The 23,682-nt window shown below is 53.4% G+C and overlaps 71 non-coding genes across 71 annotated transcripts; 36 read left to right on the top strand and 35 right to left on the bottom strand.

The window, feature by feature from the left end:
• The first annotated feature begins 57 nt into the window (after positions 1 to 57).
• On the top strand, positions 58 to 149 carry Trnai-uau (transfer RNA isoleucine (anticodon UAU)). The gene is given in 2 exon segments: positions 58 to 95; positions 114 to 149. It is a non-coding gene; the product is annotated as a tRNA-Ile (tRNA).
• Positions 150 to 260: 111 nt separating this feature from the next.
• On the top strand, positions 261 to 332 carry Trnad-guc (transfer RNA aspartic acid (anticodon GUC)). The gene has a single exon. It is a non-coding gene; the product is annotated as a tRNA-Asp (tRNA).
• Positions 333 to 569: 237 nt separating this feature from the next.
• On the bottom strand, positions 570 to 641 carry Trnam-cau (transfer RNA methionine (anticodon CAU)). The gene has a single exon. It is a non-coding gene; the product is annotated as a tRNA-Met (tRNA).
• A 248-nt stretch (positions 642 to 889) lies between these two features.
• Positions 890 to 962, bottom strand: Trnar-acg (transfer RNA arginine (anticodon ACG)). Its single transcript has one exon. It is a non-coding gene; the product is annotated as a tRNA-Arg (tRNA).
• A 442-nt stretch (positions 963 to 1,404) lies between these two features.
• Positions 1,405 to 1,496, top strand: Trnai-uau (transfer RNA isoleucine (anticodon UAU)). The gene is given in 2 exon segments: positions 1,405 to 1,442; positions 1,461 to 1,496. It is a non-coding gene; the product is annotated as a tRNA-Ile (tRNA).
• Positions 1,497 to 1,607: 111 nt separating this feature from the next.
• On the top strand, positions 1,608 to 1,679 carry Trnad-guc (transfer RNA aspartic acid (anticodon GUC)). Its single transcript has one exon. It is a non-coding gene; the product is annotated as a tRNA-Asp (tRNA).
• A 236-nt stretch (positions 1,680 to 1,915) lies between these two features.
• Positions 1,916 to 1,987, bottom strand: Trnam-cau (transfer RNA methionine (anticodon CAU)). Its single transcript has one exon. It is a non-coding gene; the product is annotated as a tRNA-Met (tRNA).
• A 248-nt stretch (positions 1,988 to 2,235) lies between these two features.
• On the bottom strand, positions 2,236 to 2,308 carry Trnar-acg (transfer RNA arginine (anticodon ACG)). The gene has a single exon. It is a non-coding gene; the product is annotated as a tRNA-Arg (tRNA).
• A 442-nt stretch (positions 2,309 to 2,750) lies between these two features.
• Positions 2,751 to 2,842, top strand: Trnai-uau (transfer RNA isoleucine (anticodon UAU)). Its single transcript is given in 2 exon segments — positions 2,751 to 2,788; positions 2,807 to 2,842. It is a non-coding gene; the product is annotated as a tRNA-Ile (tRNA).
• Positions 2,843 to 2,953: 111 nt separating this feature from the next.
• Positions 2,954 to 3,025, top strand: Trnad-guc (transfer RNA aspartic acid (anticodon GUC)). The gene has a single exon. It is a non-coding gene; the product is annotated as a tRNA-Asp (tRNA).
• Positions 3,026 to 3,261: 236 nt separating this feature from the next.
• Trnam-cau (transfer RNA methionine (anticodon CAU)) lies at positions 3,262 to 3,333 on the bottom strand. The gene has a single exon. It is a non-coding gene; the product is annotated as a tRNA-Met (tRNA).
• A 248-nt stretch (positions 3,334 to 3,581) lies between these two features.
• Trnar-acg (transfer RNA arginine (anticodon ACG)) lies at positions 3,582 to 3,654 on the bottom strand. Its single transcript has one exon. It is a non-coding gene; the product is annotated as a tRNA-Arg (tRNA).
• Positions 3,655 to 4,096: 442 nt separating this feature from the next.
• On the top strand, positions 4,097 to 4,188 carry Trnai-uau (transfer RNA isoleucine (anticodon UAU)). Its single transcript is given in 2 exon segments — positions 4,097 to 4,134; positions 4,153 to 4,188. It is a non-coding gene; the product is annotated as a tRNA-Ile (tRNA).
• A 111-nt stretch (positions 4,189 to 4,299) lies between these two features.
• Positions 4,300 to 4,371, top strand: Trnad-guc (transfer RNA aspartic acid (anticodon GUC)). The gene has a single exon. It is a non-coding gene; the product is annotated as a tRNA-Asp (tRNA).
• Positions 4,372 to 4,608: 237 nt separating this feature from the next.
• On the bottom strand, positions 4,609 to 4,680 carry Trnam-cau (transfer RNA methionine (anticodon CAU)). Its single transcript has one exon. It is a non-coding gene; the product is annotated as a tRNA-Met (tRNA).
• Positions 4,681 to 4,928: 248 nt separating this feature from the next.
• Trnar-acg (transfer RNA arginine (anticodon ACG)) lies at positions 4,929 to 5,001 on the bottom strand. The gene has a single exon. It is a non-coding gene; the product is annotated as a tRNA-Arg (tRNA).
• A 442-nt stretch (positions 5,002 to 5,443) lies between these two features.
• Trnai-uau (transfer RNA isoleucine (anticodon UAU)) lies at positions 5,444 to 5,535 on the top strand. Its single transcript is given in 2 exon segments — positions 5,444 to 5,481; positions 5,500 to 5,535. It is a non-coding gene; the product is annotated as a tRNA-Ile (tRNA).
• A 111-nt stretch (positions 5,536 to 5,646) lies between these two features.
• Trnad-guc (transfer RNA aspartic acid (anticodon GUC)) lies at positions 5,647 to 5,718 on the top strand. Its single transcript has one exon. It is a non-coding gene; the product is annotated as a tRNA-Asp (tRNA).
• Positions 5,719 to 5,954: 236 nt separating this feature from the next.
• Positions 5,955 to 6,026, bottom strand: Trnam-cau (transfer RNA methionine (anticodon CAU)). Its single transcript has one exon. It is a non-coding gene; the product is annotated as a tRNA-Met (tRNA).
• Positions 6,027 to 6,274: 248 nt separating this feature from the next.
• On the bottom strand, positions 6,275 to 6,347 carry Trnar-acg (transfer RNA arginine (anticodon ACG)). Its single transcript has one exon. It is a non-coding gene; the product is annotated as a tRNA-Arg (tRNA).
• A 442-nt stretch (positions 6,348 to 6,789) lies between these two features.
• Trnai-uau (transfer RNA isoleucine (anticodon UAU)) lies at positions 6,790 to 6,881 on the top strand. Its single transcript is given in 2 exon segments — positions 6,790 to 6,827; positions 6,846 to 6,881. It is a non-coding gene; the product is annotated as a tRNA-Ile (tRNA).
• A 111-nt stretch (positions 6,882 to 6,992) lies between these two features.
• Trnad-guc (transfer RNA aspartic acid (anticodon GUC)) lies at positions 6,993 to 7,064 on the top strand. Its single transcript has one exon. It is a non-coding gene; the product is annotated as a tRNA-Asp (tRNA).
• A 237-nt stretch (positions 7,065 to 7,301) lies between these two features.
• Positions 7,302 to 7,373, bottom strand: Trnam-cau (transfer RNA methionine (anticodon CAU)). The gene has a single exon. It is a non-coding gene; the product is annotated as a tRNA-Met (tRNA).
• A 248-nt stretch (positions 7,374 to 7,621) lies between these two features.
• Positions 7,622 to 7,694, bottom strand: Trnar-acg (transfer RNA arginine (anticodon ACG)). Its single transcript has one exon. It is a non-coding gene; the product is annotated as a tRNA-Arg (tRNA).
• Positions 7,695 to 8,136: 442 nt separating this feature from the next.
• Positions 8,137 to 8,228, top strand: Trnai-uau (transfer RNA isoleucine (anticodon UAU)). Its single transcript is given in 2 exon segments — positions 8,137 to 8,174; positions 8,193 to 8,228. It is a non-coding gene; the product is annotated as a tRNA-Ile (tRNA).
• Positions 8,229 to 8,339: 111 nt separating this feature from the next.
• On the top strand, positions 8,340 to 8,411 carry Trnad-guc (transfer RNA aspartic acid (anticodon GUC)). The gene has a single exon. It is a non-coding gene; the product is annotated as a tRNA-Asp (tRNA).
• Positions 8,412 to 8,647: 236 nt separating this feature from the next.
• Trnam-cau (transfer RNA methionine (anticodon CAU)) lies at positions 8,648 to 8,719 on the bottom strand. The gene has a single exon. It is a non-coding gene; the product is annotated as a tRNA-Met (tRNA).
• A 248-nt stretch (positions 8,720 to 8,967) lies between these two features.
• Trnar-acg (transfer RNA arginine (anticodon ACG)) lies at positions 8,968 to 9,040 on the bottom strand. Its single transcript has one exon. It is a non-coding gene; the product is annotated as a tRNA-Arg (tRNA).
• A 442-nt stretch (positions 9,041 to 9,482) lies between these two features.
• On the top strand, positions 9,483 to 9,574 carry Trnai-uau (transfer RNA isoleucine (anticodon UAU)). The gene is given in 2 exon segments: positions 9,483 to 9,520; positions 9,539 to 9,574. It is a non-coding gene; the product is annotated as a tRNA-Ile (tRNA).
• Positions 9,575 to 9,685: 111 nt separating this feature from the next.
• On the top strand, positions 9,686 to 9,757 carry Trnad-guc (transfer RNA aspartic acid (anticodon GUC)). Its single transcript has one exon. It is a non-coding gene; the product is annotated as a tRNA-Asp (tRNA).
• Positions 9,758 to 9,994: 237 nt separating this feature from the next.
• On the bottom strand, positions 9,995 to 10,066 carry Trnam-cau (transfer RNA methionine (anticodon CAU)). The gene has a single exon. It is a non-coding gene; the product is annotated as a tRNA-Met (tRNA).
• A 248-nt stretch (positions 10,067 to 10,314) lies between these two features.
• Positions 10,315 to 10,387, bottom strand: Trnar-acg (transfer RNA arginine (anticodon ACG)). Its single transcript has one exon. It is a non-coding gene; the product is annotated as a tRNA-Arg (tRNA).
• A 442-nt stretch (positions 10,388 to 10,829) lies between these two features.
• Positions 10,830 to 10,921, top strand: Trnai-uau (transfer RNA isoleucine (anticodon UAU)). Its single transcript is given in 2 exon segments — positions 10,830 to 10,867; positions 10,886 to 10,921. It is a non-coding gene; the product is annotated as a tRNA-Ile (tRNA).
• A 111-nt stretch (positions 10,922 to 11,032) lies between these two features.
• Positions 11,033 to 11,104, top strand: Trnad-guc (transfer RNA aspartic acid (anticodon GUC)). The gene has a single exon. It is a non-coding gene; the product is annotated as a tRNA-Asp (tRNA).
• Positions 11,105 to 11,340: 236 nt separating this feature from the next.
• Positions 11,341 to 11,412, bottom strand: Trnam-cau (transfer RNA methionine (anticodon CAU)). The gene has a single exon. It is a non-coding gene; the product is annotated as a tRNA-Met (tRNA).
• A 248-nt stretch (positions 11,413 to 11,660) lies between these two features.
• Trnar-acg (transfer RNA arginine (anticodon ACG)) lies at positions 11,661 to 11,733 on the bottom strand. The gene has a single exon. It is a non-coding gene; the product is annotated as a tRNA-Arg (tRNA).
• Positions 11,734 to 12,175: 442 nt separating this feature from the next.
• On the top strand, positions 12,176 to 12,267 carry Trnai-uau (transfer RNA isoleucine (anticodon UAU)). The gene is given in 2 exon segments: positions 12,176 to 12,213; positions 12,232 to 12,267. It is a non-coding gene; the product is annotated as a tRNA-Ile (tRNA).
• Positions 12,268 to 12,378: 111 nt separating this feature from the next.
• Positions 12,379 to 12,450, top strand: Trnad-guc (transfer RNA aspartic acid (anticodon GUC)). Its single transcript has one exon. It is a non-coding gene; the product is annotated as a tRNA-Asp (tRNA).
• A 236-nt stretch (positions 12,451 to 12,686) lies between these two features.
• On the bottom strand, positions 12,687 to 12,758 carry Trnam-cau (transfer RNA methionine (anticodon CAU)). The gene has a single exon. It is a non-coding gene; the product is annotated as a tRNA-Met (tRNA).
• A 248-nt stretch (positions 12,759 to 13,006) lies between these two features.
• On the bottom strand, positions 13,007 to 13,079 carry Trnar-acg (transfer RNA arginine (anticodon ACG)). Its single transcript has one exon. It is a non-coding gene; the product is annotated as a tRNA-Arg (tRNA).
• A 442-nt stretch (positions 13,080 to 13,521) lies between these two features.
• On the top strand, positions 13,522 to 13,613 carry Trnai-uau (transfer RNA isoleucine (anticodon UAU)). Its single transcript is given in 2 exon segments — positions 13,522 to 13,559; positions 13,578 to 13,613. It is a non-coding gene; the product is annotated as a tRNA-Ile (tRNA).
• A 111-nt stretch (positions 13,614 to 13,724) lies between these two features.
• Trnad-guc (transfer RNA aspartic acid (anticodon GUC)) lies at positions 13,725 to 13,796 on the top strand. The gene has a single exon. It is a non-coding gene; the product is annotated as a tRNA-Asp (tRNA).
• A 236-nt stretch (positions 13,797 to 14,032) lies between these two features.
• On the bottom strand, positions 14,033 to 14,104 carry Trnam-cau (transfer RNA methionine (anticodon CAU)). The gene has a single exon. It is a non-coding gene; the product is annotated as a tRNA-Met (tRNA).
• A 248-nt stretch (positions 14,105 to 14,352) lies between these two features.
• On the bottom strand, positions 14,353 to 14,425 carry Trnar-acg (transfer RNA arginine (anticodon ACG)). The gene has a single exon. It is a non-coding gene; the product is annotated as a tRNA-Arg (tRNA).
• Positions 14,426 to 14,867: 442 nt separating this feature from the next.
• Trnai-uau (transfer RNA isoleucine (anticodon UAU)) lies at positions 14,868 to 14,959 on the top strand. Its single transcript is given in 2 exon segments — positions 14,868 to 14,905; positions 14,924 to 14,959. It is a non-coding gene; the product is annotated as a tRNA-Ile (tRNA).
• Positions 14,960 to 15,070: 111 nt separating this feature from the next.
• On the top strand, positions 15,071 to 15,142 carry Trnad-guc (transfer RNA aspartic acid (anticodon GUC)). Its single transcript has one exon. It is a non-coding gene; the product is annotated as a tRNA-Asp (tRNA).
• Positions 15,143 to 15,378: 236 nt separating this feature from the next.
• Positions 15,379 to 15,450, bottom strand: Trnam-cau (transfer RNA methionine (anticodon CAU)). The gene has a single exon. It is a non-coding gene; the product is annotated as a tRNA-Met (tRNA).
• Positions 15,451 to 15,698: 248 nt separating this feature from the next.
• Positions 15,699 to 15,771, bottom strand: Trnar-acg (transfer RNA arginine (anticodon ACG)). The gene has a single exon. It is a non-coding gene; the product is annotated as a tRNA-Arg (tRNA).
• Positions 15,772 to 16,213: 442 nt separating this feature from the next.
• On the top strand, positions 16,214 to 16,305 carry Trnai-uau (transfer RNA isoleucine (anticodon UAU)). Its single transcript is given in 2 exon segments — positions 16,214 to 16,251; positions 16,270 to 16,305. It is a non-coding gene; the product is annotated as a tRNA-Ile (tRNA).
• Positions 16,306 to 16,416: 111 nt separating this feature from the next.
• Positions 16,417 to 16,488, top strand: Trnad-guc (transfer RNA aspartic acid (anticodon GUC)). The gene has a single exon. It is a non-coding gene; the product is annotated as a tRNA-Asp (tRNA).
• A 236-nt stretch (positions 16,489 to 16,724) lies between these two features.
• Positions 16,725 to 16,796, bottom strand: Trnam-cau (transfer RNA methionine (anticodon CAU)). Its single transcript has one exon. It is a non-coding gene; the product is annotated as a tRNA-Met (tRNA).
• Positions 16,797 to 17,044: 248 nt separating this feature from the next.
• Trnar-acg (transfer RNA arginine (anticodon ACG)) lies at positions 17,045 to 17,117 on the bottom strand. Its single transcript has one exon. It is a non-coding gene; the product is annotated as a tRNA-Arg (tRNA).
• A 442-nt stretch (positions 17,118 to 17,559) lies between these two features.
• On the top strand, positions 17,560 to 17,651 carry Trnai-uau (transfer RNA isoleucine (anticodon UAU)). Its single transcript is given in 2 exon segments — positions 17,560 to 17,597; positions 17,616 to 17,651. It is a non-coding gene; the product is annotated as a tRNA-Ile (tRNA).
• Positions 17,652 to 17,762: 111 nt separating this feature from the next.
• On the top strand, positions 17,763 to 17,834 carry Trnad-guc (transfer RNA aspartic acid (anticodon GUC)). Its single transcript has one exon. It is a non-coding gene; the product is annotated as a tRNA-Asp (tRNA).
• Positions 17,835 to 18,070: 236 nt separating this feature from the next.
• On the bottom strand, positions 18,071 to 18,142 carry Trnam-cau (transfer RNA methionine (anticodon CAU)). Its single transcript has one exon. It is a non-coding gene; the product is annotated as a tRNA-Met (tRNA).
• Positions 18,143 to 18,390: 248 nt separating this feature from the next.
• On the bottom strand, positions 18,391 to 18,463 carry Trnar-acg (transfer RNA arginine (anticodon ACG)). The gene has a single exon. It is a non-coding gene; the product is annotated as a tRNA-Arg (tRNA).
• Positions 18,464 to 18,905: 442 nt separating this feature from the next.
• Positions 18,906 to 18,997, top strand: Trnai-uau (transfer RNA isoleucine (anticodon UAU)). The gene is given in 2 exon segments: positions 18,906 to 18,943; positions 18,962 to 18,997. It is a non-coding gene; the product is annotated as a tRNA-Ile (tRNA).
• A 111-nt stretch (positions 18,998 to 19,108) lies between these two features.
• On the top strand, positions 19,109 to 19,180 carry Trnad-guc (transfer RNA aspartic acid (anticodon GUC)). The gene has a single exon. It is a non-coding gene; the product is annotated as a tRNA-Asp (tRNA).
• A 236-nt stretch (positions 19,181 to 19,416) lies between these two features.
• On the bottom strand, positions 19,417 to 19,488 carry Trnam-cau (transfer RNA methionine (anticodon CAU)). Its single transcript has one exon. It is a non-coding gene; the product is annotated as a tRNA-Met (tRNA).
• Positions 19,489 to 19,736: 248 nt separating this feature from the next.
• Positions 19,737 to 19,809, bottom strand: Trnar-acg (transfer RNA arginine (anticodon ACG)). The gene has a single exon. It is a non-coding gene; the product is annotated as a tRNA-Arg (tRNA).
• A 442-nt stretch (positions 19,810 to 20,251) lies between these two features.
• On the top strand, positions 20,252 to 20,343 carry Trnai-uau (transfer RNA isoleucine (anticodon UAU)). Its single transcript is given in 2 exon segments — positions 20,252 to 20,289; positions 20,308 to 20,343. It is a non-coding gene; the product is annotated as a tRNA-Ile (tRNA).
• Positions 20,344 to 20,454: 111 nt separating this feature from the next.
• On the top strand, positions 20,455 to 20,526 carry Trnad-guc (transfer RNA aspartic acid (anticodon GUC)). The gene has a single exon. It is a non-coding gene; the product is annotated as a tRNA-Asp (tRNA).
• A 236-nt stretch (positions 20,527 to 20,762) lies between these two features.
• On the bottom strand, positions 20,763 to 20,834 carry Trnam-cau (transfer RNA methionine (anticodon CAU)). The gene has a single exon. It is a non-coding gene; the product is annotated as a tRNA-Met (tRNA).
• Positions 20,835 to 21,082: 248 nt separating this feature from the next.
• On the bottom strand, positions 21,083 to 21,155 carry Trnar-acg (transfer RNA arginine (anticodon ACG)). Its single transcript has one exon. It is a non-coding gene; the product is annotated as a tRNA-Arg (tRNA).
• A 442-nt stretch (positions 21,156 to 21,597) lies between these two features.
• Trnai-uau (transfer RNA isoleucine (anticodon UAU)) lies at positions 21,598 to 21,689 on the top strand. Its single transcript is given in 2 exon segments — positions 21,598 to 21,635; positions 21,654 to 21,689. It is a non-coding gene; the product is annotated as a tRNA-Ile (tRNA).
• Positions 21,690 to 21,800: 111 nt separating this feature from the next.
• On the top strand, positions 21,801 to 21,872 carry Trnad-guc (transfer RNA aspartic acid (anticodon GUC)). The gene has a single exon. It is a non-coding gene; the product is annotated as a tRNA-Asp (tRNA).
• A 236-nt stretch (positions 21,873 to 22,108) lies between these two features.
• Positions 22,109 to 22,180, bottom strand: Trnam-cau (transfer RNA methionine (anticodon CAU)). Its single transcript has one exon. It is a non-coding gene; the product is annotated as a tRNA-Met (tRNA).
• A 248-nt stretch (positions 22,181 to 22,428) lies between these two features.
• Positions 22,429 to 22,501, bottom strand: Trnar-acg (transfer RNA arginine (anticodon ACG)). The gene has a single exon. It is a non-coding gene; the product is annotated as a tRNA-Arg (tRNA).
• Positions 22,502 to 22,943: 442 nt separating this feature from the next.
• Positions 22,944 to 23,035, top strand: Trnai-uau (transfer RNA isoleucine (anticodon UAU)). The gene is given in 2 exon segments: positions 22,944 to 22,981; positions 23,000 to 23,035. It is a non-coding gene; the product is annotated as a tRNA-Ile (tRNA).
• A 111-nt stretch (positions 23,036 to 23,146) lies between these two features.
• Trnad-guc (transfer RNA aspartic acid (anticodon GUC)) lies at positions 23,147 to 23,218 on the top strand. Its single transcript has one exon. It is a non-coding gene; the product is annotated as a tRNA-Asp (tRNA).
• A 236-nt stretch (positions 23,219 to 23,454) lies between these two features.
• Positions 23,455 to 23,526, bottom strand: Trnam-cau (transfer RNA methionine (anticodon CAU)). The gene has a single exon. It is a non-coding gene; the product is annotated as a tRNA-Met (tRNA).
• Positions 23,527 to 23,682: the final 156 nt, after the last annotated feature.

Here is a 23,682-nt window from a genome sequence, read left to right as displayed (position 1 = left end):
TAGCCACAACAGGTTGGCAGCAAAGCAAATACCGCTAACTGAAAGCACCCTGCTGTAGCCCCAGTGGCGCAATTGGTTAGCGCACGGTACTTATAAGGCAGTAGCCGTGAGCAATGCCGGGGTTGTGAGTTCGAGCCTCACCTGGGGCATACTTTTATTTCGTAGCAGCTGACTCTGAAAGCATCGGGACGCTAGATTTGAGATGAATCACCTACTTGAGAAGCATAAGTGTGCGTGCGTTGTGCGTACCGATTGCGTATTCCTCGGTAGTATAGTGGTTAGTATCCCCGCCTGTCACGCGGGAGACCGGGGTTCGATTCCCCGCCGGGGAGGTGCGGATTTTTATATCGCGAAAGTTGCACGTGTGGCCCGAAAAGACATTAACGTTGTGATCGAGAAATGTAGTTGCTGCAGAATCGTAAGAAACTCTGCGTCTTAGGAAGTGCTTCTCGTATTCTCCACACGACGTCGTCGTCGTTTCAGAACTTACAGGGTTTGCTGTTGACGCTGAGTCAGCGCACCCCAGGCTTAATGATCGAGCTCGAAGCACCCAAGAAAAAGAATAATTTTAGCAGAGCGTGGTTTCGATCCACGGACCTCTGGGTTATGGGCCCAGCACGCTTCCACTGCGCCACTCTGCTGCGTGACGTGCGACACTTGGAAAAGCGTTGTCTGCGTCGCGTACCGTTTAATTAACTGTGCAACATCTCTCAGCTTGGCTTGTCTCGACTTTGCTCGACTGACGCTACGCTGACGCTTGCACGAAGCGATATTTACCACGATCGTCTCGAGATGCAGCTGCGAGATGCTCAGGATTGACATTGCACTCCACGCAGGTGGAAACATTCGAATGCACTGCCTAGCTACGCGCCCGCAACTAACAAAATGCCGACCCTGCCAGGATTCGAACCTGGAATCTTCTGATCCGTAGTCAGACGCGTTATCCGTTGCGCCACAGGGCCACTGTTCGCCTTTCGTCATATGAGGCGGGTACACATCGCAGAGCAACGTGTTCTCCGTGGCTCGGCAACTGCGTGTCGTCCACTGACAACGGCGGCGCGGCCACTCTGGTCTTCCGCACTCTGCAGGGAGCTGCCAAGGAAGGCATCTCTCCTCCAGCTGCTCGGCCACGGTGCGCCTGCATAGCTTAGAGCTTGCCACACATCTGCCCTCGCTGTTGGACAGGTAGCAGAAGGCAAGGCGCGCGTTTTTCTGCAATTTTTCGGTGATGACAAGCGGTTGATATGCTTGTAAGTGTAGCATATGAAGCAAGAATCGTATGAAGCATCCGTAACCAGGTGCTAAAGTCGCAGTATGGCCGCAGGTGACGGTCGTATGATGGGTCTGTAGCCACAACAGGTTGGCAGCAAAGCAAATACCGCTAACTGAAAGCACCCTGCTGTAGCCCCAGTGGCGCAATTGGTTAGCGCACGGTACTTATAAGGCAGTAGCCGTGAGCAATGCCGGGGTTGTGAGTTCGAGCCTCACCTGGGGCATACTTTTATTTCGTAGCAGCTGACTCTGAAAGCATCGGGACGCTAGATTTGAGATGAATCACCTACTTGAGAAGCATAAGTGTGCGTGCGTTGTGCGTACCGATTGCGTATTCCTCGGTAGTATAGTGGTTAGTATCCCCGCCTGTCACGCGGGAGACCGGGGTTCGATTCCCCGCCGGGGAGGTGCGATTTTTATATCGCGAAAGTTGCACGTGTGGCCCGAAAAGACATTAACGTTGTGATCGAGAAATGTAGTTGCTGCAGAATCGTAAGAAACTCTGCGTCTTAGGAAGTGCTTCTCGTATTCTCCACACGACGTCGTCGTCGTTTCAGAACTTACAGGGTTTGCTGTTGACGCTGAGTCAGCGCACCCCAGGCTTAATGATCGAGCTCGAAGCACCCAAGAAAAAGAATAATTTTAGCAGAGCGTGGTTTCGATCCACGGACCTCTGGGTTATGGGCCCAGCACGCTTCCACTGCGCCACTCTGCTGCGTGACGTGCGACACTTGGAAAAGCGTTGTCTGCGTCGCGTACCGTTTAATTAACTGTGCAACATCTCTCAGCTTGACTTGTCTCGACTTTGCTCGACTGACGCTACGCTGACGCTTGCACGAAGCGATATTTACCACGATCGTCTCGAGATGCAGCTGCGAGATGCTCAGGATTGACATTGCACTCCACGCAGGTGGAAACATTCGAATGCACTGCCTAGCTACGCGCCCGCAACTAACAAAATGCCGACCCTGCCAGGATTCGAACCTGGAATCTTCTGATCCGTAGTCAGACGCGTTATCCGTTGCGCCACAGGGCCACTGGTCGCCTTTCGTCATATGAGGCGGGTACACATCGCAGAGCAACGTGTTCTCCGTGGCTCGGCAACTGCGTGTCGTCCACTGACAACGGCGGCGCGGCCACTCTGGTCTTCCGCACTCTGCAGGGAGCTGCCAAGGAAGGCATCTCTCCTCCAGCTGCTCGGCCACGGTGCGCCTGCATTGCTTAGAGCTTGCCACACATCTGCCCTCGCTGTTGGACAGGTAGCAGAAGGCAAGGCGCGCGTTTTTCTGCAATTTTTCGGTGATGACAAGCGGTTGATATGCTTGTAAGTGTAGCATATGAAGCAAGAATCGTATGAAGCATCCGTAGCCAGGTGCTAAAGTCGCAGTATGGCCGCAGGTGACGGTCGTATGATGGGTCTGTAGCCACAACAGGTTGGCAGCAAAGCAAATACCGCTAACTGAAAGCACCCTGCTGTAGCCCCAGTGGCGCAATTGGTTAGCGCACGGTACTTATAAGGCAGTAGCCGTGAGCAATGCCGGGGTTGTGAGTTCGAGCCTCACCTGGGGCATACTTTTATTTCGTAGCAGCTGACTCTGAAAGCATCGGGACGCTAGATTTGAGATGAATCACCTACTTGAGAAGCATAAGTGTGCGTGCGTTGTGCGTACCGATTGCGTATTCCTCGGTAGTATAGTGGTTAGTATCCCCGCCTGTCACGCGGGAGACCGGGGTTCGATTCCCCGCCGGGGAGGTGCGATTTTTATATCGCGAAAGTTGCACGTGTGGCCCGAAAAGACATTAACGTTGTGATCGAGAAATGTAGTTGCTGCAGAATCGTAAGAAACTCTGCGTCTTAGGAAGTGCTTCTCGTATTCTCCACACGACGTCGTCGTCGTTTCAGAACTTACAGGGTTTGCTGTTGACGCTGAGTCAGCGCACCCCAGGCTTAATGATCGAGCTCGAAGCACCCAAGAAAAAGAATAATTTTAGCAGAGCGTGGTTTCGATCCACGGACCTCTGGGTTATGGGCCCAGCACGCTTCCACTGCGCCACTCTGCTGCGTGACGTGCGACACTTGGAAAAGCGTTGTCTGCGTCGCGTACCGTTTAATTAACTGTGCAACATCTCTCAGCTTGACTTGTCTCGACTTTGCTCGACTGACGCTACGCTGACGCTTGCACGAAGCGATATTTACCACGATCGTCTCGAGATGCAGCTGCGAGATGCTCAGGATTGACATTGCACTCCACGCAGGTGGAAACATTCGAATGCACTGCCTAGCTACGCGCCCGCAACTAACAAAATGCCGACCCTGCCAGGATTCGAACCTGGAATCTTCTGATCCGTAGTCAGACGCGTTATCCGTTGCGCCACAGGGCCACTGGTCGCCTTTCGTCATATGAGGCGGGTACACATCGCAGAGCAACGTGTTCTCCGTGGCTCGGCAACTGCGTGTCGTCCACTGACAACGGCGGCGCGGCCACTCTGGTCTTCCGCACTCTGCAGGGAGCTGCCAAGGAAGGCATCTCTCCTCCAGCTGCTCGGCCACGGTGCGCCTGCATAGCTTAGAGCTTGCCACACATCTGCCCTCGCTGTTGGACAGGTAGCAGAAGGCAAGGCGCGCGTTTTTCTGCAATTTTTCGGTGATGACAAGCGGTTGATATGCTTGTAAGTGTAGCATATGAAGCAAGAATCGTATGAAGCATCCGTAACCAGGTGCTAAAGTCGCAGTATGGCCGCAGGTGACGGTCGTATGATGGGTCTGTAGCCACAACAGGTTGGCAGCAAAGCAAATACCGCTAACTGAAAGCACCCTGCTGTAGCCCCAGTGGCGCAATTGGTTAGCGCACGGTACTTATAAGGCAGTAGCCGTGAGCAATGCCGGGGTTGTGAGTTCGAGCCTCACCTGGGGCATACTTTTATTTCGTAGCAGCTGACTCTGAAAGCATCGGGACGCTAGATTTGAGATGAATCACCTACTTGAGAAGCATAAGTGTGCGTGCGTTGTGCGTACCGATTGCGTATTCCTCGGTAGTATAGTGGTTAGTATCCCCGCCTGTCACGCGGGAGACCGGGGTTCGATTCCCCGCCGGGGAGGTGCGGATTTTTATATCGCGAAAGTTGCACGTGTGGCCCGAAAAGACATTAACGTTGTGATCGAGAAATGTAGTTGCTGCAGAATCGTAAGAAACTCTGCGTCTTAGGAAGTGCTTCTCGTATTCTCCACACGACGTCGTCGTCGTTTCAGAACTTACAGGGTTTGCTGTTGACGCTGAGTCAGCGCACCCCAGGCTTAATGATCGAGCTCGAAGCACCCAAGAAAAAGAATAATTTTAGCAGAGCGTGGTTTCGATCCACGGACCTCTGGGTTATGGGCCCAGCACGCTTCCACTGCGCCACTCTGCTGCGTGACGTGCGACACTTGGAAAAGCGTTGTCTGCGTCGCGTACCGTTTAATTAACTGTGCAACATCTCTCAGCTTGGCTTGTCTCGACTTTGCTCGACTGACGCTACGCTGACGCTTGCACGAAGCGATATTTACCACGATCGTCTCGAGATGCAGCTGCGAGATGCTCAGGATTGACATTGCACTCCACGCAGGTGGAAACATTCGAATGCACTGCCTAGCTACGCGCCCGCAACTAACAAAATGCCGACCCTGCCAGGATTCGAACCTGGAATCTTCTGATCCGTAGTCAGACGCGTTATCCGTTGCGCCACAGGGCCACTGGTCGCCTTTCGTCATATGAGGCGGGTACACATCGCAGAGCAACGTGTTCTCCGTGGCTCGGCAACTGCGTGTCGTCCACTGACAACGGCGGCGCGGCCACTCTGGTCTTCCGCACTCTGCAGGGAGCTGCCAAGGAAGGCATCTCTCCTCCAGCTGCTCGGCCACGGTGCGCCTGCATAGCTTAGAGCTTGCCACACATCTGCCCTCGCTGTTGGACAGGTAGCAGAAGGCAAGGCGCGCGTTTTTCTGCAATTTTTCGGTGATGACAAGCGGTTGATATGCTTGTAAGTGTAGCATATGAAGGAAGAATCGTATGAAGCATCCGTAACCAGGTGCTAAAGTCGCAGTATGGCCGCAGGTGACGGTCGTATGATGGGTCTGTAGCCACAACAGGTTGGCAGCAAAGCAAATACCGCTAACTGAAAGCACCCTGCTGTAGCCCCAGTGGCGCAATTGGTTAGCGCACGGTACTTATAAGGCAGTAGCCGTGAGCAATGCCGGGGTTGTGAGTTCGAGCCTCACCTGGGGCATCCTTTTATTTCGTAGCAGCTGACTCTGAAAGCATCGGGACGCTAGATTTGAGATGAATCACCTACTTGAGAAGCATAAGTGTGCGTGCGTTGTGCGTACCGATTGCGTATTCCTCGGTAGTATAGTGGTTAGTATCCCCGCCTGTCACGCGGGAGACCGGGGTTCGATTCCCCGCCGGGGAGGTGCGATTTTTATATCGCGAAAGTTGCACGTGTGGCCCGAAAAGACATTAACGTTGTGATCGAGAAATGTAGTTGCTGCAGAATCGTAAGAAACTCTGCGTCTTAGGAAGTGCTTCTCGTATTCTCCACACGACGTCGTCGTCGTTTCAGAACTTACAGGGTTTGCTGTTGACGCTGAGTCAGCGCACCCCAGGCTTAATGATCGAGCTCGAAGCACCCAAGAAAAAGAATAATTTTAGCAGAGCGTGGTTTCGATCCACGGACCTCTGGGTTATGGGCCCAGCACGCTTCCACTGCGCCACTCTGCTGCGTGACGTGCGACACTTGGAAAAGCGTTGTCTGCGTCGCGTACCGTTTAATTAACTGTGCAACATCTCTCAGCTTGGCTTGTCTCGACTTTGCTCGACTGACGCTACGCTGACGCTTGCACGAAGCGATATTTACCACGATCGTCTCGAGATGCAGCTGCGAGATGCTCAGGATTGACATTGCACTCCACGCAGGTGGAAACATTCGAATGCACTGCCTAGCTACGCGCCCGCAACTAACAAAATGCCGACCCTGCCAGGATTCGAACCTGGAATCTTCTGATCCGTAGTCAGACGCGTTATCCGTTGCGCCACAGGGCCACTGGCCGCCTTTCGTCATATGAGGCGGGTACACATCGCAGAGCAACGTGTTCTCCGTGGCTCGGCAACTGCGTGTCGTCCACTGACAACGGCGGCGCGGCCACTCTGGTCTTCCGCACTCTGCAGGGAGCTGCCAAGGAAGGCATCTCTCCTCCAGCTGCTCGGCCACGGTGCGCCTGCATAGCTTAGAGCTTGCCACACATCTGCCCTCGCTGTTGGACAGGTAGCAGAAGGCAAGGCGCGCGTTTTTCTGCAATTTTTCGGTGATGACAAGCGGTTGATATGCTTGTAAGTGTAGCATATGAAGCAAGAATCGTATGAAGCATCCGTAACCAGGTGCTAAAGTCGCAGTATGGCCGCAGGTGACGGTCGTATGATGGGTCTGTAGCCACAACAGGTTGGCAGCAAAGCAAATACCGCTAACTGAAAGCACCCTGCTGTAGCCCCAGTGGCGCAATTGGTTAGCGCACGGTACTTATAAGGCAGTAGCCGTGAGCAATGCCGGGGTTGTGAGTTCGAGCCTCACCTGGGGCATACTTTTATTTCGTAGCAGCTGACTCTGAAAGCATCGGGACGCTAGATTTGAGATGAATCACCTACTTGAGAAGCATAAGTGTGCGTGCGTTGTGCGTACCGATTGCGTATTCCTCGGTAGTATAGTGGTTAGTATCCCCGCCTGTCACGCGGGAGACCGGGGTTCGATTCCCCGCCGGGGAGGTGCGGATTTTTATATCGCGAAAGTTGCACGTGTGGCCCGAAAAGACATTAACGTTGTGATCGAGAAATGTAGTTGCTGCAGAATCGTAAGAAACTCTGCGTCTTAGGAAGTGCTTCTCGTATTCTCCACACGACGTCGTCGTCGTTTCAGAACTTACAGGGTTTGCTGTTGACGCTGAGTCAGCGCACCCCAGGCTTAATGATCGAGCTCGAAGCACCCAAGAAAAAGAATAATTTTAGCAGAGCGTGGTTTCGATCCACGGACCTCTGGGTTATGGGCCCAGCACGCTTCCACTGCGCCACTCTGCTGCGTGACGTGCGACACTTGGAAAAGCGTTGTCTGCGTCGCGTACCGTTTAATTAACTGTGCAACATCTCTCAGCTTGACTTGTCTCGACTTTGCTCGACTGACGCTACGCTGACGCTTGCACGAAGCGATATTTACCACGATCGTCTCGAGATGCAGCTGCGAGATGCTCAGGATTGACATTGCACTCCACGCAGGTGGAAACATTCGAATGCACTGCCTAGCTACGCGCCCGCAACTAACAAAATGCCGACCCTGCCAGGATTCGAACCTGGAATCTTCTGATCCGTAGTCAGACGCGTTATCCGTTGCGCCACAGGGCCACTGGTCGCCTTTCGTCATATGAGGCGGGTACACATCGCAGAGCAACGTGTTCTCCGTGGCTCGGCAACTGCGTGTCGTCCACTGACAACGGCGGCGCGGCCACTCTGGTCTTCCGCACTCTGCAGGGAGCTGCCAAGGAAGGCATCTCTCCTCCAGCTGCTCGGCCACGGTGCGCCTGCATAGCTTAGAGCTTGCCACACATCTGCCCTCGCTGTTGGACAGGTAGCAGAAGGCAAGGCGCGCGTTTTTCTGCAATTTTTCGGTGATGACAAGCGGTTGATATGCTTGTAAGTGTAGCATATGAAGCAAGAATCGTATGAAGCATCCGTAACCAGGTGCTAAAGTCGCAGTATGGCCGCAGGTGACGGTCGTATGATGGGTCTGTAGCCACAACAGGTTGGCAGCAAAGCAAATACCGCTAACTGAAAGCACCCTGCTGTAGCCCCAGTGGCGCAATTGGTTAGCGCACGGTACTTATAAGGCAGTAGCCGTGAGCAATGCCGGGGTTGTGAGTTCGAGCCTCACCTGGGGCATCCTTTTATTTCGTAGCAGCTGACTCTGAAAGCATCGGGACGCTAGATTTGAGATGAATCACCTACTTGAGAAGCATAAGTGTGCGTGCGTTGTGCGTACCGATTGCGTATTCCTCGGTAGTATAGTGGTTAGTATCCCCGCCTGTCACGCGGGAGACCGGGGTTCGATTCCCCGCCGGGGAGGTGCGATTTTTATATCGCGAAAGTTGCACGTGTGGCCCGAAAAGACATTAACGTTGTGATCGAGAAATGTAGTTGCTGCAGAATCGTAAGAAACTCTGCGTCTTAGGAAGTGCTTCTCGTATTCTCCACACGACGTCGTCGTCGTTTCAGAACTTACAGGGTTTGCTGTTGACGCTGAGTCAGCGCACCCCAGGCTTAATGATCGAGCTCGAAGCACCCAAGAAAAAGAATAATTTTAGCAGAGCGTGGTTTCGATCCACGGACCTCTGGGTTATGGGCCCAGCACGCTTCCACTGCGCCACTCTGCTGCGTGACGTGCGACACTTGGAAAAGCGTTGTCTGCGTCGCGTACCGTTTAATTAACTGTGCAACATCTCTCAGCTTGACTTGTCTCGACTTTGCTCGACTGACGCTACGCTGACGCTTGCACGAAGCGATATTTACCACGATCGTCTCGAGATGCAGCTGCGAGATGCTCAGGATTGACATTGCACTCCACGCAGGTGGAAACATTCGAATGCACTGCCTAGCTACGCGCCCGCAACTAACAAAATGCCGACCCTGCCAGGATTCGAACCTGGAATCTTCTGATCCGTAGTCAGACGCGTTATCCGTTGCGCCACAGGGCCACTGGTCGCCTTTCGTCATATGAGGCGGGTACACATCGCAGAGCAACGTGTTCTCCGTGGCTCGGCAACTGCGTGTCGTCCACTGACAACGGCGGCGCGGCCACTCTGGTCTTCCGCACTCTGCAGGGAGCTGCCAAGGAAGGCATCTCTCCTCCAGCTGCTCGGCCACGGTGCGCCTGCATAGCTTAGAGCTTGCCACACATCTGCCCTCGCTGTTGGACAGGTAGCAGAAGGCAAGGCGCGCGTTTTTCTGCAATTTTTCGGTGATGACAAGCGGTTGATATGCTTGTAAGTGTAGCATATGAAGCAAGAATCGTATGAAGCATCCGTAACCAGGTGCTAAAGTCGCAGTATGGCCGCAGGTGACGGTCGTATGATGGGTCTGTAGCCACAACAGGTTGGCAGCAAAGCAAATACCGCTAACTGAAAGCACCCTGCTGTAGCCCCAGTGGCGCAATTGGTTAGCGCACGGTACTTATAAGGCAGTAGCCGTGAGCAATGCCGGGGTTGTGAGTTCGAGCCTCACCTGGGGCATACTTTTATTTCGTAGCAGCTGACTCTGAAAGCATCGGGACGCTAGATTTGAGATGAATCACCTACTTGAGAAGCATAAGTGTGCGTGCGTTGTGCGTACCGATTGCGTATTCCTCGGTAGTATAGTGGTTAGTATCCCCGCCTGTCACGCGGGAGACCGGGGTTCGATTCCCCGCCGGGGAGGTGCGGATTTTTATATCGCGAAAGTTGCACGTGTGGCCCGAAAAGACATTAACGTTGTGATCGAGAAATGTAGTTGCTGCAGAATCGTAAGAAACTCTGCGTCTTAGGAAGTGCTTCTCGTATTCTCCACACGACGTCGTCGTCGTTTCAGAACTTACAGGGTTTGCTGTTGACGCTGAGTCAGCGCACCCCAGGCTTAATGATCGAGCTCGAAGCACCCAAGAAAAAGAATAATTTTAGCAGAGCGTGGTTTCGATCCACGGACCTCTGGGTTATGGGCCCAGCACGCTTCCACTGCGCCACTCTGCTGCGTGACGTGCGACACTTGGAAAAGCGTTGTCTGCGTCGCGTACCGTTTAATTAACTGTGCAACATCTCTCAGCTTGACTTGTCTCGACTTTGCTCGACTGACGCTACGCTGACGCTTGCACGAAGCGATATTTACCACGATCGTCTCGAGATGCAGCTGCGAGATGCTCAGGATTGACATTGCACTCCACGCAGGTGGAAACATTCGAATGCACTGCCTAGCTACGCGCCCGCAACTAACAAAATGCCGACCCTGCCAGGATTCGAACCTGGAATCTTCTGATCCGTAGTCAGACGCGTTATCCGTTGCGCCACAGGGCCACTGGTCGCCTTTCGTCATATGAGGCGGGTACACATCGCAGAGCAACGTGTTCTCCGTGGCTCGGCAACTGCGTGTCGTCCACTGACAACGGCGGCGCGGCCACTCTGGTCTTCCGCACTCTGCAGGGAGCTGCCAAGGAAGGCATCTCTCCTCCAGCTGCTCGGCCACGGTGCGCCTGCATAGCTTAGAGCTTGCCACACATCTGCCCTCGCTGTTGGACAGGTAGCAGAAGGCAAGGCGCGCGTTTTTCTGCAATTTTTCGGTGATGACAAGCGGTTGATATGCTTGTAAGTGTAGCATATGAAGCAAGAATCGTATGAAGCATCCGTAACCAGGTGCTAAAGTCGCAGTATGGCCGCAGGTGACGGTCGTATGATGGGTCTGTAGCCACAACAGGTTGGCAGCAAAGCAAATACCGCTAACTGAAAGCACCCTGCTGTAGCCCCAGTGGCGCAATTGGTTAGCGCACGGTACTTATAAGGCAGTAGCCGTGAGCAATGCCGGGGTTGTGAGTTCGAGCCTCACCTGGGGCATCCTTTTATTTCGTAGCAGCTGACTCTGAAAGCATCGGGACGCTAGATTTGAGATGAATCACCTACTTGAGAAGCATAAGTGTGCGTGCGTTGTGCGTACCGATTGCGTATTCCTCGGTAGTATAGTGGTTAGTATCCCCGCCTGTCACGCGGGAGACCGGGGTTCGATTCCCCGCCGGGGAGGTGCGATTTTTATATCGCGAAAGTTGCACGTGTGGCCCGAAAAGACATTAACGTTGTGATCGAGAAATGTAGTTGCTGCAGAATCGTAAGAAACTCTGCGTCTTAGGAAGTGCTTCTCGTATTCTCCACACGACGTCGTCGTCGTTTCAGAACTTACAGGGTTTGCTGTTGACGCTGAGTCAGCGCACCCCAGGCTTAATGATCGAGCTCGAAGCACCCAAGAAAAAGAATAATTTTAGCAGAGCGTGGTTTCGATCCACGGACCTCTGGGTTATGGGCCCAGCACGCTTCCACTGCGCCACTCTGCTGCGTGACGTGCGACACTTGGAAAAGCGTTGTCTGCGTCGCGTACCGTTTAATTAACTGTGCAACATCTCTCAGCTTGACTTGTCTCGACTTTGCTCGACTGACGCTACGCTGACGCTTGCACGAAGCGATATTTACCACGATCGTCTCGAGATGCAGCTGCGAGATGCTCAGGATTGACATTGCACTCCACGCAGGTGGAAACATTCGAATGCACTGCCTAGCTACGCGCCCGCAACTAACAAAATGCCGACCCTGCCAGGATTCGAACCTGGAATCTTCTGATCCGTAGTCAGACGCGTTATCCGTTGCGCCACAGGGCCACTGGTCGCCTTTCGTCATATGAGGCGGGTACACATCGCAGAGCAACGTGTTCTCCGTGGCTCGGCAACTGCGTGTCGTCCACTGACAACGGCGGCGCGGCCACTCTGGTCTTCCGCACTCTGCAGGGAGCTGCCAAGGAAGGCATCTCTCCTCCAGCTGCTCGGCCACGGTGTGCCTGCATAGCTTAGAGCTTGCCACACATCTGCCCTCGCTGTTGGACAGGTAGCAGAAGGCAAGGCGCGCGTTTTTCTGCAATTTTTCGGTGATGACAAGCGGTTGATATGCTTGTAAGTGTAGCATATGAAGCAAGAATCGTATGAAGCATCCGTAACCAGGTGCTAAAGTCGCAGTATGGCCGCAGGTGACGGTCGTATGATGGGTCTGTAGCCACAACAGGTTGGCAGCAAAGCAAATACCGCTAACTGAAAGCACCCTGCTGTAGCCCCAGTGGCGCAATTGGTTAGCGCACGGTACTTATAAGGCAGTAGCCGTGAGCAATGCCGGGGTTGTGAGTTCGAGCCTCACCTGGGGCATACTTTTATTTCGTAGCAGCTGACTCTGAAAGCATCGGGACGCTAGATTTGAGATGAATCACCTACTTGAGAAGCATAAGTGTGCGTGCGTTGTGCGTACCGATTGCGTATTCCTCGGTAGTATAGTGGTTAGTATCCCCGCCTGTCACGCGGGAGACCGGGGTTCGATTCCCCGCCGGGGAGGTGCGATTTTTATATCGCGAAAGTTGCACGTGTGGCCCGAAAAGACATTAACGTTGTGATCGAGAAATGTAGTTGCTGCAGAATCGTAAGAAACTCTGCGTCTTAGGAAGTGCTTCTCGTATTCTCCACACGACGTCGTCGTCGTTTCAGAACTTACAGGGTTTGCTGTTGACGCTGAGTCAGCGCACCCCAGGCTTAATGATCGAGCTCGAAGCACCCAAGAAAAAGAATAATTTTAGCAGAGCGTGGTTTCGATCCACGGACCTCTGGGTTATGGGCCCAGCACGCTTCCACTGCGCCACTCTGCTGCGTGACGTGGGACACTTGGAAAAGCATTGTCTGCGTCGCGTACCGTTTACTTAACTGTGCAACATCTCTCAGCTTGACTTGTCTCGACTTTGCTCGACTGACGCTACGCTGACGCTTGCACGAAGCGATATTTACCACGATCGTCTCGAGATGCAGCTGCGAGATGCTCAGGATTGACATTGCACTCCACGCAGGTGGAAACATTCGAATGCACTGCCTAGCTACGCGCCCGCAACTAACAAAATGCCGACCCTGCCAGGATTCGAACCTGGAATCTTCTGATCCGTAGTCAGACGCGTTATCCGTTGCGCCACAGGGCCACTGTTCGCCTTTTGTCATATGAGGCGGGTACACATCGCAGAGCAACGTGTTCTCCGTGGCTCGGCAACTGCGTGTCGTCCACTGACAACGGCGGCGCGGCCACTCTGGTCTTCCGCACTCTGCAGGGAGCTGCCAAGGAAGGCATCTCTCCTCCAGCTGCTCGGCCACGGTGCGCCTGCATAGCTTAGAGCTTGCCACACATCTGCCCTCGCTGTTGGACAGGTAGCAGAAGGCAAGGCGCGCGTTTTTCTGCAATTTTTCGGTGATGACAAGCGGTTGATATGCTTGTAAGTGTAGCATATGAAACAAGAATCGTATGAAGCATCCGTAGCCAGGTGCTAAAGTCGCAGTATGGCCGCAGGTGACGGTCGTATGATGGTTCTGTAGCCACAACAGGTTGGCGGCAAAGCAAATACCGCTAACTGAAAGCACCCTGCTGTAGCCCCAGTGGCGCAATTGGTTAGCGCACGGTACTTATAAGGCAGTAGCCGTGAGCAATGCCGGGGTTGTGAGTTCGAGCCTCACCTGGGGCATACTTTTATTTCGTAGCAGCTGACTCTGAAAGCACCGGGACGCTAGATTTGAGATGAATCACCTACTTGAGAAGAATAAGTGTGCGTGCGTTGTGCGTATCGTTTGCGTATTCCTCGGTAGTATAGTGGTTAGTATCCCCGCCTGTCACGCGGGAGACCGGGGTTCGATTCCCCGCCGGGGAGGTGCGATTTTTATATCGCGAAAGTTGCACGTGTGGCCCGAAAGGACATTAACGTTGTGATCGAGAAATGTAGTTGCTGCAGAATCGTAAGAAACTCTGCGTCTTAGGAAGTGTTTCTCGTATTCTCCACACGACGTCGTCATCGTTTCAGAACTTACAGGGTTTGCTGTTGACGCTGGGTCAGCGCACCCCAGGCTTAATGATCGAGCTCGAAGCACCCAAGAAAAAGAATAATTTTAGCAGAGCGTGGTTTCGATCCACGGACCTCTGGGTTATGGGCCCAGCACGCTTCCACTGCGCCACTCTGCTGCGTGACGTGGGACACTTGGAAAAGCATTGTCTGCGTCGCGTACCGTTTACTTAACTGTGCAACATCTCTCAGCTTGACTTGTCTCGACTTTGCTCGACTGACGCTACGCTGACGCTTGCACGAAGCGATATTTACCACGATCGTCTCGAGATGCAGCTGCGAGATGCTCAGGATTGACATTGCACTCCACGCAGGTGGAAACATTCGAATGCACTGCCTAGCTACGCGCCCGCAACTAACAAAATGCCGACCCTGCCAGGATTCGAACCTGGAATCTTCTGATCCGTAGTCAGACGCGTTATCCGTTGCGCCACAGGGCCACTGTTCGCCTTTCGTCATATGAGGCGGGTACACATCGCAGAGCAACGTGTTCTCCGTGGCTCGGCAACTGCGTGTCGTCCACTGACAACGGCGGCGCGGCCACTCTGGTCTTCCGCACTCTGCAGGGAGCTGCCAAGGAAGGCATCTCTCCTCCAGCTGCTCGGCCACGGTGCGCCTGCATAGCTTAGAGCTTGCCACACATCTGCCCTCGCTGTTGGACAGGTAGCAGAAGGCAAGGCGCGCGTTTTTCTGCAATTTTTCGGTGATGACAAGCGGTTGATATGCTTGTAAGTGTAGCATATGAAACAAGAATCGTATGAAGCATCCGTAGCCAGGTGCTAAAGTCGCAGTATGGCCGCAGGTGACGGTCGTATGATGGGTCTGTAGCCACAACAGGTTGGCGGCAAAGCAAATACCGCTAACTGAAAGCACCCTGCTGTAGCCCCAGTGGCGCAATTGGTTAGCGCACGGTACTTATAAGGCAGTAGCCGTGAGCAATGCCGGGGTTGTGAGTTCGAGCCTCACCTGGGGCATACTTTTATTTCGTAGCAGCTGACTCTGAAAGCATCGGGACGCTAGATTTGAGATGAATCACCTACTTGAGAAGAATAAGTGTGCGTGCGTTGTGCGTATCGTTTGCGTATTCCTCGGTAGTATAGTGGTTAGTATCCCCGCCTGTCACGCGGGAGACCGGGGTTCGATTCCCCGCCGGGGAGGTGCGATTTTTATATCGCGAAAGTTGCACGTGTGGCCCGAAAGGACATTAACGTTGTGATCGAGAAATGTAGTTGCTGCAGAATCGTAAGAAACTCTGCGTCTTAGGAAGTGTTTCTCGTATTCTCCACACGACGTCGTCGTCGTTTCAGAACTTACAGGGTTTGCTGTTGACGCTGAGTCAGCGCACCCCAGGCTTAATGATCGAGCTCGAAGCACCCAAGAAAAAGAATAATTTTAGCAGAGCGTGGTTTCGATCCACGGACCTCTGGGTTATGGGCCCAGCACGCTTCCACTGCGCCACTCTGCTGCGTGACGTGCGACACTTGGAAAAGCGTTGTCTGCGTCGCGTACCGTTTAATTAACTGTGCAACATCTCTCAGCTTGACTTGTCTCGACTTTGCTCGACTGACGCTACGCTGACGCTTGCACGAAGCGATATTTACCACGATCGTCTCGAGATGCAGCTGCGAGATGCTCAGGATTGACATTGCACTCCACGCAGGTGGAAACATTCGAATGCACTGCCTAGCTACGCGCCCGCAACTAACAAAATGCCGACCCTGCCAGGATTCGAACCTGGAATCTTCTGATCCGTAGTCAGACGCGTTATCCGTTGCGCCACAGGGCCACTGGTCGCCTTTCGTCATATGAGGCGGGTACACATCGCAGAGCAACGTGTTCTCCGTGGCTCGGCAACTGCGTGTCGTCCACTGACAACGGCGGCGCGGCCACTCTGGTCTTCCGCACTCTGCAGGGAGCTGCCAAGGAAGGCATCTCTCCTCCAGCTGCTCGGCCACGGTGTGCCTGCATAGCTTAGAGCTTGCCACACATCTGCCCTCGCTGTTGGACAGGTAGCAGAAGGCAAGGCGCGCGTTTTTCTGCAATTTTTCGGTGATGACAAGCGGTTGATATGCTTGTAAGTGTAGCATATGAAGCAAGAATCGTATGAAGCATCCGTAACCAGGTGCTAAAGTCGCAGTATGGCCGCAGGTGACGGTCGTATGATGGGTCTGTAGCCACAACAGGTTGGCAGCAAAGCAAATACCGCTAACTGAAAGCACCCTGCTGTAGCCCCAGTGGCGCAATTGGTTAGCGCACGGTACTTATAAGGCAGTAGCCGTGAGCAATGCCGGGGTTGTGAGTTCGAGCCTCACCTGGGGCATACTTTTATTTCGTAGCAGCTGACTCTGAAAGCATCGGGACGCTAGATTTGAGATGAATCACCTACTTGAGAAGCATAAGTGTGCGTGCGTTGTGCGTACCGATTGCGTATTCCTCGGTAGTATAGTGGTTAGTATCCCCGCCTGTCACGCGGGAGACCGGGGTTCGATTCCCCGCCGGGGAGGTGCGATTTTTATATCGCGAAAGTTGCACGTGTGGCCCGAAAAGACATTAACGTTGTGATCGAGAAATGTAGTTGCTGCAGAATCGTAAGAAACTCTGCGTCTTAGGAAGTGTTTCTCGTATTCTCCACACGACGTCGTCATCGTTTCAGAACTTACAGGGTTTGCTGTTGACGCTGGGTCAGCGCACCCCAGGCTTAATGATCGAGCTCGAAGCACCCAAGAAAAAGAATAATTTTAGCAGAGCGTGGTTTCGATCCACGGACCTCTGGGTTATGGGCCCAGCACGCTTCCACTGCGCCACTCTGCTGCGTGACGTGGGACACTTGGAAAAGCATTGTCTGCGTCGCGTACCGTTTACTTAACTGTGCAACATCTCTCAGCTTGACTTGTCTCGACTTTGCTCGACTGACGCTACGCTGACGCTTGCACGAAGCGATATTTACCACGATCGTCTCGAGATGCAGCTGCGAGATGCTCAGGATTGACATTGCACTCCACGCAGGTGGAAACATTCGAATGCACTGCCTAGCTACGCGCCCGCAACTAACAAAATGCCGACCCTGCCAGGATTCGAACCTGGAATCTTCTGATCCGTAGTCAGACGCGTTATCCGTTGCGCCACAGGGCCACTGTTCGCCTTTCGTCATATGAGGCGGATACACATCGCAGAGCAACGTGTTCTCCGTGGCTCGGCAACTGCGTGTCGTCCACTGACAACGGCGGCGCGGCCACTCTGGTCTTCCGCACTCTGCAGGGAGCTGCCAAGGAAGGCATCTCTCCTCCAGCTGCTCGGCCACGGTGCGCCTGCATAGCTTAGAGCTTGCCACACATCTGCCCTCGCTGTTGGACAGGTAGCAGAAGGCAAGGCGCGCGTTTTTCTGCAATTTTTCGGTGATGACAAGCGGTTGATATGCTTGTAAGTGTAGCATATGAAACAAGAATCGTATGAAGCATCCGTAGCCAGGTGCTAAAGTCGCAGTATGGCCGCAGGTGACGGTCGTATGATGGGTCTGTAGCCACAACAGGTTGGCGGCAAAGCAAATACCGCTAACTGAAAGCACCCTGCTGTAGCCCCAGTGGCGCAATTGGTTAGCGCACGGTACTTATAAGGCAGTAGCCGTGAGCAATGCCGGGGTTGTGAGTTCGAGCCTCACCTGGGGCATACTTTTATTTCGTAGCAGCTGACTCTGAAAGCATCGGGACGCTAGATTTGAGATGAATCACCTACTTGAGAAGAATAAGTGTGCGTGCGTTGTGCGTATCGTTTGCGTATTCCTCGGTAGTATAGTGGTTAGTATCCCCGCCTGTCACGCGGGAGACCGGGGTTCGATTCCCCGCCGGGGAGGTGCGATTTTTATATCGCGAAAGTTGCACGTGTGGCCCGAAAGGACATTAACGTTGTGATCGAGAAATGTAGTTGCTGCAGAATCGTAAGAAACTCTGCGTCTTAGGAAGTGTTTCTCGTATTCTCCACACGACGTCGTCGTCGTTTCAGAACTTACAGGGTTTGCTGTTGACGCTGAGTCAGCGCACCCCAGGCTTAATGATCGAGCTCGAAGCACCCAAGAAAAAGAATAATTTTAGCAGAGCGTGGTTTCGATCCACGGACCTCTGGGTTATGGGCCCAGCACGCTTCCACTGCGCCACTCTGCTGCGTGACGTGCGACACTTGGAAAAGCGTTGTCTGCGTCGCGTACCGTTTAATTAACTGTGCAACATCTCTCAGCTTGACTTGTCTCGACTTTGCTCGACTGACGCTACGCTGACGCTTGCACGAAGCGATATTTACCACGATCGTCTCGAGATGCAGCTGCGAGATGCTCAGGATTGACATTGCACTCCACGCAGGTGGAAACATTCGAATGCACTGCCTAGCTACGCGCCCGCAACTAACAAAATGCCGACCCTGCCAGGATTCGAACCTGGAATCTTCTGATCCGTAGTCAGACGCGTTATCCGTTGCGCCACAGGGCCACTGGTCGCCTTTCGTCATATGAGGCGGGTACACATCGCAGAGCAACGTGTTCTCCGTGGCTCGGCAACTGCGTGTCGTCCACTGACAACGGCGGCGCGGCCACTCTGGTCTTCCGCACTCTGCAGGGAGCTGCCAAGGAAGGCATCTCTCCTCCAGCTGCTCGGCCACGGTGTGCCTGCATAGCTTAGAGCTTGCCACACATCTGCCCTCGCTGTTGGACAGGTAGCAGAAGGCAAGGCGCGCGTTTTTCTGCAATTTTTCGGTGATGACAAGCGGTTGATATGCTTGTAAGTGTAGCATATGAAGCAAGAATCGTATGAAGCATCCGTAACCAGGTGCTAAAGTCGCAGTATGGCCGCAGGTGACGGTCGTATGATGGGTCTGTAGCCACAACAGGTTGGCAGCAAAGCAAATACCGCTAACTGAAAGCACCCTGCTGTAGCCCCAGTGGCGCAATTGGTTAGCGCACGGTACTTATAAGGCAGTAGCCGTGAGCAATGCCGGGGTTGTGAGTTCGAGCCTCACCTGGGGCATACTTTTATTTCGTAGCAGCTGACTCTGAAAGCATCGGGACGCTAGATTTGAGATGAATCACCTACTTGAGAAGCATAAGTGTGCGTGCGTTGTGCGTACCGATTGCGTATTCCTCGGTAGTATAGTGGTTAGTATCCCCGCCTGTCACGCGGGAGACCGGGGTTCGATTCCCCGCCGGGGAGGTGCGATTTTTATATCGCGAAAGTTGCACGTGTGGCCCGAAAAGACATTAACGTTGTGATCGAGAAATGTAGTTGCTGCAGAATCGTAAGAAACTCTGCGTCTTAGGAAGTGCTTCTCGTATTCTCCACACGACGTCGTCGTCGTTTCAGAACTTACAGGGTTTGCTGTTGACGCTGAGTCAGCGCACCCCAGGCTTAATGATCGAGCTCGAAGCACCCAAGAAAAAGAATAATTTTAGCAGAGCGTGGTTTCGATCCACGGACCTCTGGGTTATGGGCCCAGCACGCTTCCACTGCGCCACTCTGCTGCGTGACGTGGGACACTTGGAAAAGCATTGTCTGCGTCGCGTACCGTTTACTTAACTGTGCAACATCTCTCAGCTTGACTTGTCTCGACTTTGCTCGACTGACGCTACGCTGACGCTTGCACGAAGCGATATTTACCACGATCGTCTCGAGATGCAGCTGCGAGATGCTCAGGATTGACATTGCACTCCACGCAGGTGGAAACATTCGAATGCACTGCCTAGCTACGCGCCCGCAACTAACAAAATGCCGACCCTGCCAGGATTCGAACCTGGAATCTTCTGATCCGTAGTCAGACGCGTTATCCGTTGCGCCACAGGGCCACTGTTCGCCTTTTGTCATATGAGGCGGGTACACATCGCAGAGCAACGTGTTCTCCGTGGCTCGGCAACTGCGTGTCGTCCACTGACAACGGCGGCGCGGCCACTCTGGTCTTCCGCACTCTGCAGGGAGCTGCCAAGGAAGGCATCTCTCCTCCAGCTGCTCGGCCACGGTGCGCCTGCATAGCTTAGAGCTTGCCACACATCTGCCCTCGCTGTTGGACAGGTAGCAGAAGGCAAGGCGCGCGTTTTTCTGCAATTTTTCGGTGATGACAAGCGGTTGATATGCTTGTAAGTGTAGCATATGAAACAAGAATCGTATGAAGCATCCGTAGCCAGGTGCTAAAGTCGCAGTATGGCCGCAGGTGACGGTCGTATGATGGTTCTGTAGCCACAACAGGTTGGCGGCAAAGCAAATACCGCTAACTGAAAGCACCCTGCTGTAGCCCCAGTGGCGCAATTGGTTAGCGCACGGTACTTATAAGGCAGTAGCCGTGAGCAATGCCGGGGTTGTGAGTTCGAGCCTCACCTGGGGCATACTTTTATTTCGTAGCAGCTGACTCTGAAAGCATCGGGACGCTAGATTTGAGATGAATCACCTACTTGAGAAGAATAAGTGTGCGTGCGTTGTGCGTATCGTTTGCGTATTCCTCGGTAGTATAGTGGTTAGTATCCCCGCCTGTCACGCGGGAGACCGGGGTTCGATTCCCCGCCGGGGAGGTGCGATTTTTATATCGCGAAAGTTGCACGTGTGGCCCGAAAGGACATTAACGTTGTGATCGAGAAATGTAGTTGCTGCAGAATCGTAAGAAACTCTGCGTCTTAGGAAGTGTTTCTCGTATTCTCCACACGACGTCGTCATCGTTTCAGAACTTACAGGGTTTGCTGTTGACGCTGGGTCAGCGCACCCCAGGCTTAATGATCGAGCTCGAAGCACCCAAGAAAAAGAATAATTTTAGCAGAGCGTGGTTTCGATCCACGGACCTCTGGGTTATGGGCCCAGCACGCTTCCACTGCGCCACTCTGCTGCGTGACGTGGGACACTTGGAAAAGCATTGTCTGCGTCGCGTACCGTTTACTTAACTGTGCAACATCTCTCAGCTTGACTTGTCTCGACTTTGCTCGACTGACGCTACGCTGACGCTTGCACGAAGCGATATTTACCACGATCGTCTCGAGATGCAGCTGCGAGATGCTCAGGATTGACATTGCACTCCACGCAGGTGGAAACATTCGAATGCACTGCCTAGCTACGCGCCCGCAACTAACAAAATGCCGACCCTGCCAGGATTCGAACCTGGAATCTTCTGATCCGTAGTCAGACGCGTTATCCGTTGCGCCACAGGGCCACTGTTCGCCTTTCGTCATATGAGGCGGGTACACATCGCAGAGCAACGTGTTCTCCGTGGCTCGGCAACTGCGTGTCGTCCACTGACAACGGCGGCGCGGCCACTCTGGTCTTCCGCACTCTGCAGGGAGCTGCCAAGGAAGGCATCTCTCCTCCAGCTGCTCGGCCACGGTGCGCCTGCATAGCTTAGAGCTTGCCACACATCTGCCCTCGCTGTTGGACAGGTAGCAGAAGGCAAGGCGCGCGTTTTTCTGCAATTTTTCGGTGATGACAAGCGGTTGATATGCTTGTAAGTGTAGCATATGAAACAAGAATCGTATGAAGCATCCGTAGCCAGGTGCTAAAGTCGCAGTATGGCCGCAGGTGACGGTCGTATGATGGGTCTGTAGCCACAACAGGTTGGCGGCAAAGCAAATACCGCTAACTGAAAGCACCCTGCTGTAGCCCCAGTGGCGCAATTGGTTAGCGCACGGTACTTATAAGGCAGTAGCCGTGAGCAATGCCGGGGTTGTGAGTTCGAGCCTCACCTGGGGCATACTTTTATTTCGTAGCAGCTGACTCTGAAAGCATCGGGACGCTAGATTTGAGATGAATCACCTACTTGAGAAGAATAAGTGTGCGTGCGTTGTGCGTATCGTTTGCGTATTCCTCGGTAGTATAGTGGTTAGTATCCCCGCCTGTCACGCGGGAGACCGGGTTTCGATTCCCCGCCGGGGAGGTGCGATTTTTATATCGCGAAAGTTGCACGTGTGGCCCGAAAGGACATTAACGTTGTGATCGAGAAATGTAGTTGCTGCAGAATCGTAAGAAACTCTGCGTCTTAGGAAGTGTTTCTCGTATTCTCCACACGACGTCGTCATCGTTTCAGAACTTACAGGGTTTGCTGTTGACGCTGGGTCAGCGCACCCCAGGCTTAATGATCGAGCTCGAAGCACCCAAGAAAAAGAATAATTTTAGCAGAGCGTGGTTTCGATCCACGGACCTCTGGGTTATGGGCCCAGCACGCTTCCACTGCGCCACTCTGCTGCGTGACGTGGGACACTTGGAAAAGCATTGTCTGCGTCGCGTACCGTTTACTTAACTGTGCAACATCTCTCAGCTTGACTTGTCTCGACTTTGCTCGACTGACGCTACGCTGACGCTTGCACGAAGCGATATTTACCACGATCGTCTCGAGATGCAGCTGCGAGATGCTCAGGATTGACATTGCACTCCACGCAGGTGGAAACATTCGAATGCACTGCCTAGCTACGCGCCCGCAACTAACAAAATGCCGACCCTGCCAGGATTCGAACCTGGAATCTTCTGATCCGTAGTCAGACGCGTTATCCGTTGCGCCACAGGGCCACTGTTCGCCTTTTGTCATATGAGGCGGGTACACATCGCAGAGCAACGTGTTCTCCGTGGCTCGGCAACTGCGTGTCGTCCACTGACAACGGCGGCGCGGCCACTCTGGTCTTCCGCACTCTGCAGGGAGCTGCCAAGGAAGGCATCTCTCCTCCAGCTGCTCGGCCACGGTGCGCCTGCATAGCTTAGAGCTTGCCACACATCTGCCCTCGCTGTTGGACAGGTAGCAGAAGGCAAGGCGCGCGTTTTTCTGCAATTTTTCGGTGATGACAAGCGGTTGATATGCTTGTAAGTGTAGCATATGAAACAAGAATCGTATGAAGCATCCGTAGCCAGGTGCTAAAGTCGCAGTATGGCCGCAGGTGACGGTCGTATGATGGTTCTGTAGCCACAACAGGTTGGCGGCAAAGCAAATACCGCTAACTGAAAGCACCCTGCTGTAGCCCCAGTGGCGCAATTGGTTAGCGCACGGTACTTATAAGGCAGTAGCCGTGAGCAATGCCGGGGTTGTGAGTTCGAGCCTCACCTGGGGCATACTTTTATTTCGTAGCAGCTGACTCTGAAAGCATCGGGACGCTAGATTTGAGATGAATCACCTACTTGAGAAGAATAAGTGTGCGTGCGTTGTGCGTATCGTTTGCGTATTCCTCGGTAGTATAGTGGTTAGTATCCCCGCCTGTCACGCGGGAGACCGGGGTTCGATTCCCCGCCGGGGAGGTGCGATTTTTATATCGCGAAAGTTGCACGTGTGGCCCGAAAGGACATTAACGTTGTGATCGAGAAATGTAGTTGCTGCAGAATCGTAAGAAACTCTGCGTCTTAGGAAGTGTTTCTCGTATTCTCCACACGACGTCGTCATCGTTTCAGAACTTACAGGGTTTGCTGTTGACGCTGGGTCAGCGCACCCCAGGCTTAATGATCGAGCTCGAAGCACCCAAGAAAAAGAATAATTTTAGCAGAGCGTGGTTTCGATCCACGGACCTCTGGGTTATGGGCCCAGCACGCTTCCACTGCGCCACTCTGCTGCGTGACGTGGGACACTTGGAAAAGCATTGTCTGCGTCGCGTACCGTTTACTTAACTGTGCAACATCTCTCAGCTTGACTTGTCTCGACTTTGCTCGACTGACGCTACGCTGACGCTTGCACGAAGCGATATTTACCACGATCGTCTCGAGATGCA

This window comes from Schistocerca cancellata, unplaced genomic scaffold, assembly GCF_023864275.1.
Source record: "Schistocerca cancellata isolate TAMUIC-IGC-003103 unplaced genomic scaffold, iqSchCanc2.1 HiC_scaffold_749, whole genome shotgun sequence".
Classification (NCBI taxonomy): domain Eukaryota; kingdom Metazoa; phylum Arthropoda; class Insecta; order Orthoptera; family Acrididae; genus Schistocerca; species Schistocerca cancellata.
The sequence above is the reverse complement of the archived record's forward strand: the minus strand, read 5'-3'. Positions and strand labels throughout refer to the sequence as shown.